This window comes from Suncus etruscus, chromosome 3 (assembly GCF_024139225.1).
Source record: "Suncus etruscus isolate mSunEtr1 chromosome 3, mSunEtr1.pri.cur, whole genome shotgun sequence".
In the NCBI taxonomy this organism is placed as follows: domain Eukaryota; kingdom Metazoa; phylum Chordata; class Mammalia; order Eulipotyphla; family Soricidae; genus Suncus; species Suncus etruscus.
In genome coordinates, this window is record NC_064850.1 from 70,557,655 (window position 1) to 70,576,686 (window position 19,032).

Sequence of the window (19,032 nt, forward strand, 5' to 3'; positions counted from 1 at the left end):
TCACGTCTTCTAACTGAAGTTTCTTTTGGAGATAAACATGCTGCTTTCTGTTTGTCAGTTTTTGGTCACACTTAGGATTGAACATTGCACATCCTTCAAAAGCATGTCCCATTTGGATCTTTGAATCAGGCAAAGATCCCTAGATCCGTGCTCGCTTCGGCAGCACATATACTAAAATTGGAACGATACAGAGAAGATTAGCATGGCCCCTGCGCAAGGATGACACGCAAATTCGTGAAGCGTTCCATATTTTTAAAAAAAAAAAGATCCCTAGATCCTTGATTTACATAAGCCTGCTGTCTGAGAACCAAATCTCCAGCAGCTTCTAGGTTTCTTTGAAAAAAGTGCAGCTTCTATCACAGTGAGATGAGTGAACAACCAACAACCACAGAAAATAAAGCAAATTACATCTCTTCGGCCACTTCTGCAGATTGTTGCAGGCTTGTTACTAAAGACCATACTCCTTCTTTTGGTTACATTAACAATTTTTCTTTAAAGAAAGAAAAAAAAAATTTCTCAACCGTGTGTGTGTGTGTGTGTGTGTGTGTGTGTTTTGAGCAAAAGGTGAACAAATTTATTAGAAAGAAGCAAAGACAGGCCTGGGGCCCACTATTTCCTTGTTAAAAAGAGCAGAGCAAGGGTCAGAGAGATAGTATATTGGGTAGTATGCTTGCTTTGCACATTACTGATCTGTATTTATCCCTGGCTAAGAGTGATTCAGGAGCACAGAGCCAGGAGTGAACCCTGAGGATAGAGGATAAGACCCTCCTCCCCAAAGATAAACAGACAAATAAACAAAAGAGCAGAGCAACAGCTCACTAATGTTGCTGGCTATACTGTTGATGCCTCAGATTAACTTTTGTTTGTTTTTGGGTCACACCTGGCAATGCTCAGGAGTTACTTCTAGTGCAGCACCCTGGAATTACTCTGTGCTTGGAAGAACATATGGCATGAATGGAATGCTGGGCATTGAACCTGGGTTGGCTGCATGCAAGGCAAATGCCATACCTGCTATCCTATTACTTTAGTCCCTCAGATTGACTTTTTAAAAAAATTACTTTATTTAAACAGTATGGTTACACTGTTGTTCATAATAGATTTATTTTTTCAGTTACAGAGTTGTTCATGATTAAGTTTCAGTCATGCAGTGCACAGCATCAATCATCAGAGCACTTTCCCTGCCTCTCATGTCCCCAGTTTCAGTTCTTTCTACCTTGTTCTCTCCCCTGCCTGTCTTTTGGGTAGACATTTTTCTTCTGTTTCTGTCTGCCCATATCTCTCTCTTCCCTCCCCCATTTTTCTTTTGGACACTATGGTTTGCAAAAGTGTTATTGTAGAGATATAAGACTGACTTTTAAAGGCAGCTTTATTGATATATATTTAGTAAACTGTTAAAATCATAAATCAGTAAATTTTTAATAAATATGCAGCTATGTTATTAACACCATAATTTTATTTTAGAGCTTTACCATCCCCGAGGAAAGAAATTCTGTCTATTTATATGTATTTCCCTTTGACAAATCCAGCTGAGGCAATCACTAATCTAGTCTCTGTCTTTATAGATTTATCTGTGTATGTGTGATATATGCATTTTAATTTGAGCACATACAACTCCAGACTTACAGAAAAATGTAGTACAATAATCCTTCTAGCTAAGTCCAGTTGATTACAGTACGTCATTTCAAGGAAGAAGTATTTAAATATTATGCCAGTTGGTATTGGGCAAAATAATGGACACTGTCTTTGGCTACATTATGTCAAGAGAGAGAGAAAGACAAAGGGTATTATAAAGAGAGAAAGAGACAACATAAGAGGGTGAACACTTGAATGGGTATTTATTACCTTTTGAATAATATTAGTCAGTAGAGATTAGTGAATTGACTATGGGAAGTTCCAATAGTAAAGTTTCAACTCTATAGATTTCTTTAGATTTCTGATGGCATAAATAAATATTCTCTGTTACAGCTCCCTCAATGCCATGTGCTAATCTTATCTGGATGGTCAGACTCACCCACAGCTGGGAGGCACCTGTGGCTGGTAATTAAGGTGTTGCCTGGGCAGAGGGGAGAGAGGCAAAGGGATGGAGGGCAGCTAAAGAAGGCTGCTTAATAATGCTTAGCTTAGAAAGGATGAGGAGAAATGCATATGGCTTTTAGGGCAATGTAATAAAACTGTCTGTCTCCTGAAACTTCATCTGACTGCTTTTTGAATTTCTCCACCTTCACCCTGCAACTTTCAGACCCCCCCAGCGGCACACACACACACACACATACACACACACTCACACACACACACACACACACACACACACACACACACACACACACACACACAGAGCCAGTGACATATTTCAGAGTTTAAGGTGATTATGTTGTATATTTCAACCCTAGTTTGAATCATTGTATGGTTCCCTGAACACAGAATCAGGATTGACCCCAAAACACAGCCAGGTATTCAGGATGTGAACCCCTTCACCTAAGTGGTGTGAACAGTATAATTCTATTAACTACAAGTCTGCAGCATGCATTTAGTGGGGCAGAACACAAACATTATCTCAGTTGGATTCTCTGTTGGGTGAATATGCAAAGGGCTGAAAAGATGAATGGTTTACTTATTTATTTCCATTATTATAAAATTTCTCCCCAATTTTATTAAAGCATGATCAATAAGTAAACACTACATATTTAAGGCATACAATACAATTTTTGAAAGACACTGTGAAGTAATTTCTATAATGAAGCTATTATACATTACTTCACATAGCTTTTATATATACATATATATACATATGTATATATGGTGATAATATTTAAGCTATGTTGGCAACTTTTAACACAGTATTAGCTGTTATCAGTATTTTAATCATCAGCCTCTAGAACTTATTTATCATATAACTAGAAGTTTGCACCCTATTACTGCAATCTTCCCACTTACCTCACCCCTTGTACTGGCAATATATACAACTCTACTTTGCTTCCTTTGAACTACTTGGACTGGCACCTTCAACTCTGCCTTGCTCTGTTAGTTACAAACAATGAAACAAATATAGTGACTGTCCAAGTAAAAGGGTCTCCTGAACAGCCCTGAACAATTGTTGTTTGACTTTTTATTTAATGCACTTTTCACTTTCCCCTGGGTCATTGTTTATGAGTAACAGAAACTGGAATACATAGCTGTGGACCAAGAGATAACAATCAGCCAGTACTTTTAATATGTAGTTTTGACCCAGCCCAGGGTTAATGGATCTGAAGCCTGGATGCTATGAAGATTAAGGAAACAAGAGAGGGGGCTGGAGAGGTGGTGCTAGACGTAAGGCAGCTGCCTTGCAAGTGCTAACCTAGGATGGACAGTGGTTTGATCCCTCAGAGTCCCATATGGTCCCTCCAAGCCAGGGGCGATTTCTGAGCGCATAGCCAGGAGTAACCCCTGAGCATCAAATGGTCAAAGGGGTGTGGCCCAGAAAACCAAAACCAAAAACCAAAAACCCAAGAGAGGTGTAAGAGAGAAAAGAATGGGCTTGGGGGTTAATGGCTTCATGGGCTGAATACCTTGATCCTTCATCACATTCCATACATATTATATGATGAGCAAGTTGGCTGACATTTGCCTAACTTTGATAATCAAAACTATATTAAGCATTTACATATCAGATGACTAGAGACTGATGGTGCAGAGGTCTCTACAGTACATTTATTACAAATGAATCTGTTCTGGGGGCTAGAGTGATAACACAGTAGAAGGGCATTTACCTTTCATGAGCCAACCCAGTATGCCCCGGCATCACACACACACACACACACACACACACACACACACACACACACACACACACACACACACACACACACACAAATGAATCTGCTCTGGGAGAGATAGCAGAGATAAGATCTGTTACAGTGCCTCCTGCTAAAGAGCATTTTTTTTTTTACTGTGGATGGTGTTGGCTTTCCAGGAGGTAAAGATCCTATAAACCACTAATTCAGCCCTATGTCTAATTTAACTAACCCTTTAAAGTAAGTAGATCTATTTCGTTAAGTGTATGCATATCAGATAGAAGTCATAGTAACCTTTTGCCATGCCCTAACAGAATGATACCTGTTTGTCTGAACACATCATAAATATATCTAAGCTTGTTTTTTTAAAATCTAAGCTTGATTTTTTTTTTTATATCTAAGCTTTATTTTTATGACTTTGGGAATTTTACTATTGGGATGATTTATCACACGGTACCAGGAAAAACAGATGACAGTTCCCTAGATTTCTGTACCATAAAAAAATGAGAGAAACTTTTTTGAACTTACGAAATTAGTGTACATAATTATTGAATGGCTACCTTAAAAGATAAAGGTATGAGGCTGGAGAGATAGCATGGAGGTAAGGCGTTTGCCTTTCATGCAGAAGGACGGTGGTTCGAATCCCGGCTTCCCATATGGTCCTGCCAGGGGCAATTTCTGAGCATAGAGCCAGGAGTAACCCCTGAGCTCTGTGGGCTGTGACCCAAAAACCAAAACCAAACCAAACCAAACCAAAACAAAACAAAACTGAGTTATTCATCAATTCTGTTAAGAATACAGCCATATTCTGTTGAAATACTTGACTTGTTGATCTGAATTATTTGTAGCTCACTAACCATTGGGAAAAAATCTATCAAATGCAGTTTTCAGAGCCCCCTCTAGTCAAATATTCAGCTGCTTCTGATTGGCCATTGTGAGAGCTATATCACTAGCATATCAATAGCTGCTTTCTTGTGTTTATGTACTCATTGCATCGCAAAGCTTTATTAGTTAAACATGTTCAAAAAAAGTACTCAGTGAAATTCTGGAAAATTTGTAGACACTCTTATGGATACATCATAATGAGATGGAAGGATTGTAGGTTTGGAAATGGACTTAATCTAGACTGTTAGAACTTAAGAGAAATTTACAGTATTTCTCCAGGTCTCAGTATTCTCAAATTTAAAATAAGATTATTTTATAGTGTCATTACCCAAGTTGGGTATGATATTTTAGCTGAAGCACCTACTTCATGGCTTACACATAGCAGGTTCCATAATTAATTTTCTTCCCCTTTTCTGTATTCATTTGATTCTTGCATTGAATTCTGACAGTTATATTCTCTGAGAAGTCAGTCAGTTGCAAATGAGGATTAAAACATTTTCCACAGAGACTACAAACAAGTATTGAAAATTTGAACCTTTAACACACTAACTAAAATTAATAAGGATGGTCTCAACTTACTAACCCAAAATGACTGTTAAAAACCTGGGAAAGAAATTGATTGGACAGTGTTGGCATAGATGGAATTCAATGGTTATAGGTAGGTTCCTGATGGAAGATGACATTTTAGCCTTAGAGAAAAGTCAGAAGAGGCTCTTCACTCTGTCCATACTTTAGGAGACATTTCAGGGTGGAGTTGTGTCATTAAGAAACACATTTCCAAAGTACCCTGGGGCAGTGTAACAGGTACCTTATACCTCAGAAATACAGGGACAGATAATTCCTGTTACTAGGCAACTCAGCCTTCTAGACTGGACTGGCCTCATTATATTGCTGGAGAGAAGCAAATACATTTTTTTCAACAAATAATTTAGAGTTTCCTAGTCCTTTCATTTGTTAAAGAAAAGATGCTGTTATCTTCCAAGGTGAATTTGAGAACTAAATGAGCAAATAGATATGCATTTCTTATCATGGTACCTGTCCCATGCTACATACTTAATACCCTTATTGAGAGATATGAATGGTTGTATATGAAAATGCTATAGAAAATTTTGCCTGTCTAGTCTTAGATGGTCTTATAAAATACTTTTGCGTCTTTTTTCTTCCATTTGTTTTTGTTTTCTCTCATTTGTTCTTTTGCTTTCTCCTCTCTTTCCTGCTTATCATCTTTTTCTTTATAATTTAGGTAATAGAACCAAGAGTCTTACATTCAAGGTATATGTACTATCACTGAGCTACTGACTCTTTGTCCATATTTTCTAAACCAATGCAGGAAGAAGCTGCTAGAGGTTTTCAGAGTTGATGGATTTCACCCCCCCACTTACCCCCCACCCACCCACTCCACACTTACCTTGGGCAGATGCAGTGACTAGGAGAATGCCTTCTAAAGTAAAAGTGAAATTAATAAATAGTTGTAGATTGGATGGAATGACATGCTAGAAAGGAATGTGTTTGCTAAGGAAAGCAAGGGTTGGATGGCTGAGCAAGGAACTTGTAAAATTAAGAGTAGGCATTCAGGGGCCGAAGTTATAGCATGGAGGTAAGGCATTTGCCTTGCATGCAGAAGGTCATATGGTCACCTGAGCCTGCCAGGAGTGAATTCTGAGTAACCTCAGAGTGCTGCCAGGTGTGACCAAAAACCAAAAAAGAAAAGAAAAAAAAAAAGAGTAGGCATTCAATTCCACATGACTGGAGTTCTTGTCCTGGGATGGATATTACAAATTTGGTGGGAATTTGGGACTCACCCAGCTATGCTCAGGGGCTACTCCTCACTTAGTGCTCTGGAAACCAGATGCTGCTAGGCATTGAGTGTGAGACTCTACCATCCGAAGTATATGCTTCAGTCTGGATATTGTACATGTTTCCATCACCATTTTCATAGCCTTTTTGCTCAGCTTCCCACTCCCATTTGTACTTTATCTGGGAGCCTGAGAAAGAAGCCAACTTTCAGGCTTATTGACCTTTGTATTTCCAGTTGTGATACTGTCCTACACAGGACTGATTATTTGGGGGGAACTAAATGGAATGTGTAATTAATTGTCACATTCTGAAACTGTCTTGGAGCAGTTTTAGGATAATGGATTGGGCATCTGTGTTGATTCTGAGTTTCTAGTATTCATCTCCATTTTCTAGCATGGGATAGAAAATTTATCTCCTGGGCTCTGAATTAGTGTTTGTTTTCTTTGCACTTGAATGATTGATGCTTGTGGTGCTGTAGTGTACAGATAGAGGAGTGTAATGTAGATTTTGCCTGAGGGTAAGGGTTAGGTTTAGAGTCAGTAATTAGAGTTAAGGTTAGTATAGTTTAACTTTATATTGGCCATTGTAATGAAGATAATCAGTGAGAGATCAGTCAAAGTGAAAGAAATAAAATGTTGAATCTGATACCAATATAACAAACAATGCTAGTCTTCACACACAAACTGGAAGTGGTTCATAAATCAACCTAATTTTGATTCTAATCTCCTATCTTAATGGGGTGTTTAGAAATCAATCTGTTTGTTTATTTGTTGTCGTTTTCTAAACTGTCTTTTGTGTGTTCATCAAGTGAACCTATCCTTTAGATTCAGTGAATAGTCTTGGTCACAGCAACCTGATGAAGCCAGAAAGTCCAATGTTTGTGATAATTTTCCTCTACATATACCACCCCTCCTTCCTTCCTTCCTTCCTTCCTTCCTTCCTTCCTTCCTTCCTTCCTTCCTTCCTTCCTTCCTTCCTTCCTTCCTTCCTTCCTTCCTTCCTTCCTTCCTTCCTTCCTTCCTTCCTTCCTTCCTTCCTTCCTTCCTTCCTTCCTTTCCTTCCTTTCTTTATTTCTTCTTTTTTCTTTTCTTTCTTTCTTTTTTCTTTCCTTCCTTCTTTCTTTCTTTCTTTCTTTCTCTTCTTTCTTCTTTCTTTCTTTCTTTCTCTCTCTCTCTCTCTCTTTCTCTCTTTCTCTTTCTTTCTTTCTTTCTTTCTTTTCTTCTTTCTTTCTTTTCTTTTCTTTCTTTCTTTCTTTCTTTTCTTTCTTTCTTTCTTTCTTTCTTTCTTTCTTCTTTCTTCTTTCTTTCTTTCTTTCTTTCTTTCTTTCTTTCTCTCTTTCTCTCTTTCTCTCTTTCTCTCTTTCTTCTCTTCTTTCTTTCTTTCTTTCTTTCTTTCTTTCTTTCTTTCTTTCTTTCTTTCTTTCTTTCTTCTTTCTTCTTTCTTTCTTTCTTCTTTCTTTCTTTCTTTCTTTCTTTCTTTCTTTCTTTCTTTCTTTCTTTCTTTCCTTTTTTCTTCTCTCCCTCTTTCCCTCCCTCCTTCCCTCCCTCTTTCCTTCCTTCCTACCTTCCTTCCTTTCTTTCTTTCTTTCTTTCTCTCCCTCCTTCTCTCCCTCTCCTTCCTTCCTTCCTTCCTTCCTTCCTTCCTTCCTTCCTTCCTTCCTTCCTTCCTTCCTTCCTTCCTTCCTTCCTTCCTTCCTTCCTTCCTTCCTTCCTTCCTTCCTTCCTCTTTCTTTGTTTTGTTTTTTTGGGCCACACCCATTTGATGCTCAGGGGCTACTCCTGGCTAAGCACTCAGAAATCACCCCTGGCTTGGGGGACCATATGGGACTGAACTGTGGTCCTTCCTTGACTAGAGCTTGAAAGGCAGACACCTTACCTCTAGCGCCACCGTCCCGGCCCCCTCCCCCATTTACTTTCTAATTGTTCTACAAAACAGCATATCCAGGTATTTAGAGCTTTTTATTTTTCGTTTTATGTTTTGTTATTTGGGGAGGGGGGGCACACCTGGTGGTGCTCAGGGGTTACTACTGGTTCTCTGCTCAGAAATCGCTCCTGGAAGGCATCCATATGTGATGCTGGGATGGGAACCACCATTGGTCCTGGTCGGCCACTTGTGATGCAAATGCCCTACCGCTGTGCTATCTCTTTGCCCCCTATTTAGGGCTTTTTAATTTATTTTTTAAACTGGGAGAAGTTTTTTTGCCTTTGTAAAATATTAAAGACAATATTAATTCTTTGATACTTTTTTATTGAGAAGAAAATCTAATTTTCTTGATTTAGCGACTTGCTTATAATCAACAAAACAGAATATGAAGTAACTTCTGCTTGGGCCTTTCTTTGGTATTGGTCCTTCTGGGGATAGCAGCTGCCAATGAAGTCTGACACCACTGAGCCTCTTATGCAATAAGGGAATTAAAATAAACTATATAGGAAAACTTGTATGGAGAGAAAGAATTGAGGGGAAAAAAGGGAAGAATTGGGGATCAGAAGAAGCAGGGATAAGGAGATTTTTTTTTAGTTCCACCCGATCTAGTTCAGGTACTATGCATTTGAGTAAAGAATATTCAGACTCTTCTAGCTATAGCCCCCAGACCTGTCACAAGAAATATTAGCTGAAGCAAATTACATAACATATAATTAGTATATGTAGTATACCATATAGTATATAATATATATCATGTATTTTATATATAATCATATTTTTCTATATCATTATATATCATATAGTATACAATAGTACCATGGAACATCAAATAAAAGGTATTGATATAATTCTGCTTAAAACATCATAAGAAAAGGAAATTAAAATATCTTTACTAACTTTTTTAAGCACTGTGATTACAAAAATATTCATAGTTGGGTTTCAGTCATCGAATGTACACCACCCATCACCAGTGTTACTTTCATGCCACCAGTGTTCCCCATTTCCCTCTTCCTCCACCCTACAAGAGCACCAATTAGTGATCTAACTACACTCACCACATTTTTGGTAAACTTCATATCATGGGCTGGTCCTTCCGGCCCTCATTTCTATTGTCTCTGGATATTATTAACATACTGTCTTTTATTTTCCTTGCATATTCCACAAATGAGTGAGACCATTCTATGTCTATTTCTCTCTCTCTGACTCATTTCACTCAACATAATAATCTCCGTGTCCATACATGTATAGACAAATATCATGATTTCATTTTTCCTAACAGCTGCATAGTATTCCATTGTGTAGGTGTACTACAGTTTCTTTAGCCATCCATCCGTTGCGGGGCATCTAAGTTGTTTTCACATTCTGGCCTATTGTAAATAGTGTTGCAATGAATATAGAAGTGCAGAGGTCTTTTTCATATTTTTTTTTGTGTGTTCTTAGGGTATAGCCCTAGAAGTGGTATTGTTATTGCTGGATCATATGTGAGCTCAGTTTCCAGTTTTTTGAGGAACATCCATATTATTTTCCAGAAAGGATGGACTAGACGACATTCCTACCAGCAGTGAATGAGAATTCGAGAAAAGGAGATTTTTATTTCACCATATTGAAAATAGAAAACTTTACTCAGATAATTTTTTGAGTGTGAAAATAATTTTTTCTTACAAATGGTGGTATGAATAATTGCTTAATGAGAGCAGAGATTTTTTTAATAAAATGGAAGCATAAAGCCTAAATATTTGTGCATTGTCTCACCAGATAATTTTTAAAGATTCTCCACATTTGAGAGCTATAATTCTGATTAACATTGTAATAATCAAAATAAAATTCAACTACCTAACTTTACCTTTTGTATCTTTTATCTAAAACAAAGTCAAAACAAAATTATAAAAGGGAACTAGCAAGACTCTAATGTTTGATGCCTGGCAGGCAAGCTGACTAACCAAACTCTTTATGAGAGAGAAGCTTTTCCCACTCAGGCTTCCAAAGAACAGTGGTTTAAATGCATCTTCACTACACAAATATTCCTAATCCTTGTCAATCTAATAATAGCCTTTTTTCTTTTTTCTTTTCTTTTTTTTTGGGGGGGGGTCACACCCAGTGCTCAGGGGTTACTCCTGAATCTGTGCTCAGAAGTTGCTCCTGGACCCGGAGAGATAGTATGGAGGTAAGGCATTTGCCTTGCATGCAGAAGGATAGTGGTTTGAATTCTGGCATCCCATCTGGTCCCCTGAGCCTGCCAGGAGCGATTTCTGAGCATAGAGCCAGGAGTAACCCCTGAGCGCTGCCGTGTGACCCCACACCCTCCGCAAAAAGTTGCTCCTGGCAGGCTCTGGGGACCATATAGGATGCGGGAATTTGAACCAGGATCCATTCTATGTTTTCCACGTGCAAGGTAAAATGCCTTACCGCTGTGCTATCACCCTGGCCCTACAGCTGTTTTTTAAAAATAATACTTTATTTAAACACTGGGATTACAGACATGATTGTAGTTGGATTTCAGTCATAAAAAGAACACGCCCGGGACTGGAGTGGTGGTGCTAGAGATAAGGCGTTTGCCTTGCCCGCACTAGCCTAGGACGGACCGCGTTCGGTGTCCCATATGGTCCCCCAAGCCAGGAGCGATTTATGGACTCATAACCGGGAGTAACCCCTGAGCATCAGTGCAACCTTCCCATCACCAATGCTTCCATCTCCTCCTTCCCCTTCCCCACTGCCTGTATTTGAGGCAAGCTTTCTATATCCCTCACTCACTGACATTGTTATGATCGTTTTCAGCATAGTTATTTCTTTAACTGTACTCAACATTCATTGTGGTGAGCTTTATATCTTGATCTGGTCCTTCTGGTCCTCATCTCTGGAAATTATTTTAGTGTCTTTTAATTTTCTTAAAACCATAGATGAGTGAGACTATTCATATTTTTATATCTTTATTTTGACAAGGAGAGAGAGGAGTAAAACTAAACCCATTAAATATAAAATTAAATTCTTAATAAAGAATCACTGTTTTAGGAAACATTGAGATGAAAAATTAATTACTAGCATTTTTCCACTAGTAATTTCCAAAGTAAAATCCACTTTTCTCAGATAAGGAAAGTGAAATTGAAATATGACTCCAGGATGTAGATTAATTAAAAACCAGGGGTATTTTTTGCGCTAACATCTTTCAATTTATGAATTTATGCGAATCAATAGGTATTTTATTTGCGAAGTAGTAGAGGTGGTAGTTTGATTACATATTAAATATTATCCTAATCATTAAGTATATTGATAATCTTTTTTTTTTTTTTTTTTTTTTTGGTTTTTGGTTCATACCCAGCAGCGCTCAGGGAGTACTCCTGACCTATGCTCAGAAATCACCCTTGGCAGGCTCAGGGGAACATATGGGATGCTGGGATTCGAACCACTGACCTTCTGCATGCAAGGCAAATGCCCCACCTCCATGCTATCTCTCTAGCCCTAGTAGATTGATAATCTTAATCGTTTTATTGAAGTAACACTGATGTAAGGTAAAGTTTGATTTTTGTTTGTTTTTGAGTCAAACCTAATGGTATTCAGGGCTGTTGTTCTGTGTTCAGTGATTACTCCAGTCAAGGCTTCGGGGACCATATAGGATGCCAAGGATTAAACCTAGGTCAGCTACTTGCAAGGCACTCTACTATATTTCCAATCCCTGAAATTCAAATAGTTAGTGTGCAGTGTTGATTTATCTACATTTGTGAAGCCTTCACTGCAAACAAGATAAGGAACATATTCGTCAGTTCCCTGGCTTTCTTATTTTTTTTATAATTTCCCCTACACATGTTTCTTTCACTTCTCCTTACTAAACAATACCTGGTGTTATTTCTAGTATATATTTTATTTTATATTATATTATGACATATTAATATTATTAATATATTTCCATTCATATAGCAATAATAATATAAGGCATTATGTTATTATTTCGTATATAGTATTATAGTATTGCATGCATGATTAATTTGTTTTCTAGAACTTAATATAAAGCAAATCATAGTTTGATGTACATGTGAAGGTATTTGAGAAAATATGTGTGTATTTCTAAGTTCTGATCTACAGATTCTTAACCAACAGCTCTCCATGAAGCCATATAGTTGTGATAAAGAAAACTAGAAAGGTTGGACAAGAAAGAAGTTTTTTTATTTGCTTCCCATTCCCCTTAGGATAATTTTTAATCCTGAGCTGATGATTATGATTTCATGATAACTACAAGCTTAGCCTAGTTTAGTTTAAATTTCATAATAACTACAAAATTCATTATTGTATTTTTTTGGAGTGGGGGATACACCATACTGAGATATGTTCAGGGCTTATTCCTGGCTCTGCATTTAGGGAATACTCCTAGTGAGGCTTTAGGGACCATGTTGGGGGTGTCCTCCCTTCTGTAAGTTCAGGACTTAAGATGGCTATTTTAAACATGTAAATTTAAATAATGAAATGATGAAATGCTGCCTGCTTCTTTGATCCTAATTATAAAATCTGGGTAAAAGCAAAGGAGAGAGAAATATAATATGAATACAAGGGGTCTTCTCTGCCTCAAGAACCTTCCAAAGCTAAGTGTTGGTAATATGGATGACTCCAGTGGTGTGGGACAAAATTTAAACTAATCAAATAGTAAGTCAAGTTATGGAAACAAAGTGAAGGCCTGAAAATACAAGAGAGGAACCCAGAAGATACTCGACACTTCACCACACCTTTCCCAAGCAACTGCTGCTGACAGGCACAACCTTGCCAAACAAGAAAGAAAATAAACATCTCTGTGGAAAAGCAGTTGTAATGCAGCCTAGAACAAGTATCAAGCAGATGGCATTAAATAAGTCACTAGCCTCTTCTTGGCCAGAGTGTGAGTTGAGACTTCTTCCTGAAACAGGCTCAGAAAGAGTGGCCAGACATACATAGAAAAGAATCAACTTTTCTGCTAAAGCTAAATAAAAACTTAAATATTTTAAATATCATTGGAGGGTCAAACAGTACAGACAGACAGACCAAGTGTATCCATCAAGAAGAATACTGTCCTATATCTGTCCCATCAAGTACTTGGATCAAACCACTTAATTTTGTGGATCTTATATTTTGTCGGCTGTATATTCATCATCATGAAATATATTATTGTCTGGAACAGATCATGAAAAGACTAGTAGTTCACTTAGTTTTAGGGAAGCAGATTTGCCAAAGAAACCATAAAAACCTGCTAAAAATCTAAATCAAGGATTCTGAAATTAGTCTTCAGAATTCTCTGCTAAGTCTTAAAGTAAACACTACTGGAGGCCAGAGGCCCTATTATGATAGGTCTGGGTAAACTATTATCTGCCATCCAGATCATGTGATTTAATGCTCTAGCTTTCTGAGGTCTCACTGAAAATCACAGCTTTGTGAAAATCTGTAATCCCTCTCATTTCAACTTCACAGTAATTATGAAAGAGCAACTAGGAACAAAAAGACAAACTCAACAAATATTTAATTTTGTTAAATTTTGTTGTTTTGACTAGGACTTTCTGAGTGCTCATTCTTTATTTCAAAAATGCCCCCAGAGAAGTCATGAAAGATGTACTAAAAGAAGTCACTCTCAAATAAAAATCTGTTGCCGATAGAGTTAGGCTAATGCAGTTCCTTGCAAGCTTGAAAACAGTGAGGCTGAGTTCAATCCCCAGCACTTCCCTGTGCCAGAATGTGACCAGAACAGGTCATGTGTTTGGTGTCTCCAGTAGATTGCAACCAAGCTTGTGTGAGCACTACAACTAAAATGTGTGATCCCAGCATCACCCCTGTTAGCACAGCAGCCAAGTGTGTGCTACCTGGGTTACTAGAGAAGGTTACTAGAGACTCCTCTTGGAGTCAGAGTTACAGATATGGCTTAAGTGGTAGAGTACGTGCCTAGCACAAGCTGACCCAGAATTCCCGTCTAGGCATCATATGTAAAACATCCCCCACAGCCCCAGCTTTACCAGGTATTGATCCTATTTAAAAAGTTCCTAGGGACTGGGCAGTGGTGCTAAAGGTAAGGTGCCTGCCTTGCCTGCGCTAGCCTTGGACGGACCGCGGTTCGATCCCCCGGTGTCCCATATGGTCCCCCAAGCCAGGAGCAACTTCTGAGCACATAGCCAGGAGTAACCCCTGAGCGTTACCGGGTATGGCCCAAAAAAACCAAAAAAAAAAAAAAGTTCCTATTCTTTCACTTTTTTTCCACAAAGCTCAAGGAAAACTAGCTCTAGTACCAATTCTAGAGAATGTAATGACTTTTCAGCAAAATGCTTAGCTATGAAACTCAACTCAAAACCAGTCAGTTCATGGTATTTTCTAAAAAAAGGGAAGTAGTTCAGAAACAAAAGGAAAAGAAATCAATAAATTATATTGACAATGTATTGATGAATCAAAAATCTTTTTCTACTCTTTTTTCTTTTTCTTTTTCTTTGGCCACTCCTGGATATACCCAGGCTTTCCCCTAGCTCTGTGCTCAGAGTAAGTCCAGGGTGGTGCTCAGGGAATCTTATGTGATAACAGGGATTGAACCTAGGAAAACACCTTACCTGTTGTATCTCCAACCTCCCAAAACAATTAAAAAGTTGTATTATAACACTGTGATTTACCAAGTTGTTCATAATAGAATTTGTTTTAGGTATTAAACGGTCCAACATCAATCCTACCAATAGTGTGGCCTTCCCCACCAATGCCCCCAGTTTTTTACGCATCACCACAACGTTGCCCCCCTTGCAAGCCCAAATTTCCTTCATACATAAAGGAGTATGGAGTTTATGAAATCTTAGAGCAATAAAAAGATTAGTGATAATTGTTACATCTCACAATGGTGTTATTAAAGTCATTGTCTGAATCTTTACTGGGCTTTTTGGTGTTAGTTGACCTTTCTGTGTTATTGTTTAGGCTCAATGAACTTTGTCAATGCAACTTTATCGTGCAGGGTTCACAAACTCAATTTACCTGAGGGCCGCAGGAGGCAAAGTCGGGGTGATCCTTGAGTGCAAAGTCTGTAATAAGCCTTGAACATTGGGGGGTGTGACCCAAACAACTAAAACAAAACAAAACAAAAAAAGATTCCTCTAGGGCAGGGCCACAAAATGTTGTACTGAGGGCTGCAAATGGCCGGCAGGCTGCGAGTTTGAGACCCCTAGAGGTGAATCTAGGTAAAAGCCTAAACAGAGATGTTCCCTGTAACCTCTTCCTTTGAGATGTAAAAGCCCACTAGATAGTTACTTTTGAATCTGACTTGACCTTCCCCCCTGCTGAATTTGGGAGTTACTTTTAATAAAGAAAGGAATGCTGCCTTGGACATGGAGAGAGGGCACATGGCAGGGAAAGGCCTTGAGGAAAAAGTAGACTATCTCCGATAAATATTGTGCTGACTGTCTTAGTATTATTTATCTGCTGCTAACCTGCTTCATCAGACCCGTAGCATAAGGGGTTAGAAACACAGTTCTTGGGGTGGACTCACCAACCAGTGGATATTTTTATTTTACATTACCATAGTTTTTTTTGTTTGTTGCTGTTTTTTTTTTTTTTTTTTTTTTTTTTTTTTTTGGTGATTCTACTGGGCTGACAATACTGTGAAATTTGGAAGTAATATGGTCCAGGAGCTATCGATCTGGAACGAATTGGTAGAGAGATAGTAGAGCAGGTAAGGTACTTGCCTTGCATGCAACCCATCTGGTTAGGTCCTCAGCATCCCCCAATGGTCCCTCAAGCATCGTCATCATCGTCATTGTGAATGTAGAGTCATATACACTCCTGAGCATCTTTGGGTGTGACACCAAAACCAACAACAACAACAAAATAAAATAAACCTAAAATAAAGCTTCCTGGGGCTGTAGAGATAGTATAGTTGGAAGTGTACATGCCTTGCCTACAGACCAGTTTTATTTCCCAACACCATATAGGATATTCTGAGTACTGCCAGAAGTGATTCTAAGCACAGAGCTAGGAGTAGGCCTTAAGCATTGCCAGATGTGACCCAAACAAACAAATAAATAATTCTCACTCCTCACACCCCCCCAAAAAAAGCCTCATAGTAACTGTCAAGTATACTGCATAGTACTGCTAATTATACTTACCAGGTTGAACATTAAGACTTCAAAATATATTTTTCTTCCGTTTTTGTTTTTGTTTTTGTTTTTGGGCCACACCCGGTGACACTCAGGGGTTACTCCTGGCTATGCGCTCAGGAATCACTCCTGGCTTGGGGGGCCATATGGGACGCCGGGGGATTGAACTTCAGTCTGTCCTAGGCTAGCTAGTGTGGGCAAGGCAGAAGACGCCTTACCGCTTGTGCCACCGCTCCAGCTTCATATATTCTTCTAAGTGGAAGTTTATTTCCTTTGAAAGTAGTTCACTCATTTCTTCCACCTCTCCTCCCCCGCCCTTTAAGTTATTGTTTAGTTTAATATGACTGAATAAGACTGGCAGAACTTTCATCAGGACAGAGAGTTTGTACTAACCTTGCAGCTCAGCTCATTTTGTTTATTTATTTTTGGTTTTGGGCCACACTCGGTGATGCTCAGGGGTTACTCCTGGCTATGCATTTAGAAATCACTCCTGGCTTGGGGGACCATATGGGATGCTGGGATTCAAACCACCTTCCATCCTGGATAGGCTACGTGCAAGGCAAATGCCCTACCTTTGTGCTATCACTTCAGTCCCAGCTCAGCTCATTTTCCAGCATGCATGTAATGCTCAAAGGCTCTGGGACTCTGGGCCCATTCCCATTGCAGACATTGGTCTAAAGGAGGGTGGAATGGACTCTCATCATCATCTCTTTCTATCTCAGTGCTGTCCCTTCATCATCCCATCATTAACCTTACTGGGCCCCCAGCTAATTGAATTCAAATACACATAAATAGTGTAACTATAGCCTAAGCTGACATTTTCAGCTTCGAAAGTAGTGGAGAAAATTCAGAATTGCCTGGGCTGGGACCTGAGATGAAATCTCGCCATCCTTAGGCCCAGCCCCTTGGTCAACAACTGGCATCTGGAGAGCCACAGAGCTGTTAACAGTGGTGGCCACTGCTCTAAAGTCACTGTACTGAAACTTTTTAATCAACTTTTGCCTTTTGCTTTTCTTTGTTGTTGGGAAAAAAAAGATGATATAATAACAACTGGAATTTGGTTTGTGAAACTTAAGGGTGCTTCTAGCCATTGGCCTATGATAGAATAGTCTGTATGTTTGCTTCAGAAAGTAAATTGGCACCCTGAGTGATTAAAAAATATTAATAACAATATAAAGTTTAAAGAAAAGATAAGAGAATTCAGAGGAGTGCAAAATCTTTTTGTATAGCCGAGTAAATGTTTTGCTTGCAGGATTCTCAATTTTGGTCCCCAGTACTAAATATATGCCCTTTCCCACTTTTCAAGTTAAAAAAGAAACAAGCAAAAATAACATCTTCTGCAGATATTATCATCAGCATTTGGTATTTTAGCCTTTAAGTATTTATTATTTGAGTCCATATATATATTTAATATATGTAAATACTTATGTATGACACGCACGTATATAAATAGTAATTTATTCATATTTTATTCAATCTTATTTTAGTTTATATAATATTTAAATTTTCTTTTTATGCCTTCTTTGGAAAATTATACTGTAATTTAGGTAATATGATTACAATAGTGTTCTTTGTTTCGTTTTGTTTTTGTTTTTGTTGGGTCACACCCGGCAGTACTCAGGGGTTACTTCTGACTCTATGTTCAGAAATGCTCCTGGCAGGCTCAGGGGACCATATGGGATGCCAGGATTCGAGACACTGTTCTTCTGCATGCAAGGCAAACGCCCTACCTCCATGCTATCTCTCCGGCCCCTGTTTAGTTTTTTAATAGTGAACTCCTAAAGGAGTTCTTGTTCATATACTGGTTTTTGTATTATTATGTGCTTATATAGTACCTTAGGTTCTTTGTTTTGCCAAACAGTACACTAAAATGTTGTATAAAGTGTCCATTATATAAACAGTGAGCAGTTTGCATTTGATGTTTCCTTCCATCTGCTGCAAAGAGATCAGGGTGGCAGGGTGGGGAGAGATAGAAGAAAGTTAAAGAAGAATAGCAGTTGGTAATAGCTGATAATGGCAATTAATGCTCACATTAGTCATTCTCTATATTTTTAGTTTCATCAAAATACAAAACAGCTTTGACTTGGATTGCTGTGCAGTCAGAAGAGATGTAAATATAACCAAGATGTTTTTCCTCCTTTGTGACTAATCACTTGAAAGAAGAGGGAAGTGTGATAGTCGAGGAATCCAGCCTACGTCTTTTAGTCTTTAAATATTTGTGTTAAATTGTTCATGTGTGTGTGTGTGTGTGGGTATGTGTGTGTGTGTCTGTGTGTGTCTGTGTATGTGTACATGCAGGGATTCCCTCAATATATAGAGAAGGTTGTTTCAGAAGTTTCAGAACAGTTTGAGCCATTAAAACTACTAATCTCTGACTATTGATGATGACACTATTGAAGTGAAGTATCATGTCTTTACAGAGTGAAAATTATGGCCACTTGCTAGAATATGATTGGTCTCTGTTAGAGTAAAGAATAGAGTTTGAGAAAGAGAAAAAAGCAACTTAGAAGAAGTTTTTTCCTGTATTCTTAATGAAAGAGGAAAGATGATTTCTTGCTGTAAATGAGGCAATCAATCCACAC

The 19,032-nt window shown here is 38.4% G+C and overlaps 1 protein-coding gene and 1 non-coding gene across 2 annotated transcripts in view; both read left to right on the top strand.

Annotated features, from left to right (window-relative positions):
• Positions 1 to 19,032, top strand: part of FRMD3 (FERM domain containing 3) — a 261,219-nt gene that overhangs the window by 126,662 nt on the left and 115,525 nt on the right. The window lies entirely within an intron of this gene.
• On the top strand, positions 148 to 254 carry LOC126005509 (U6 spliceosomal RNA). The gene has a single exon (XR_007494561.1). It is a non-coding gene; the product is annotated as a U6 spliceosomal RNA (small nuclear RNA).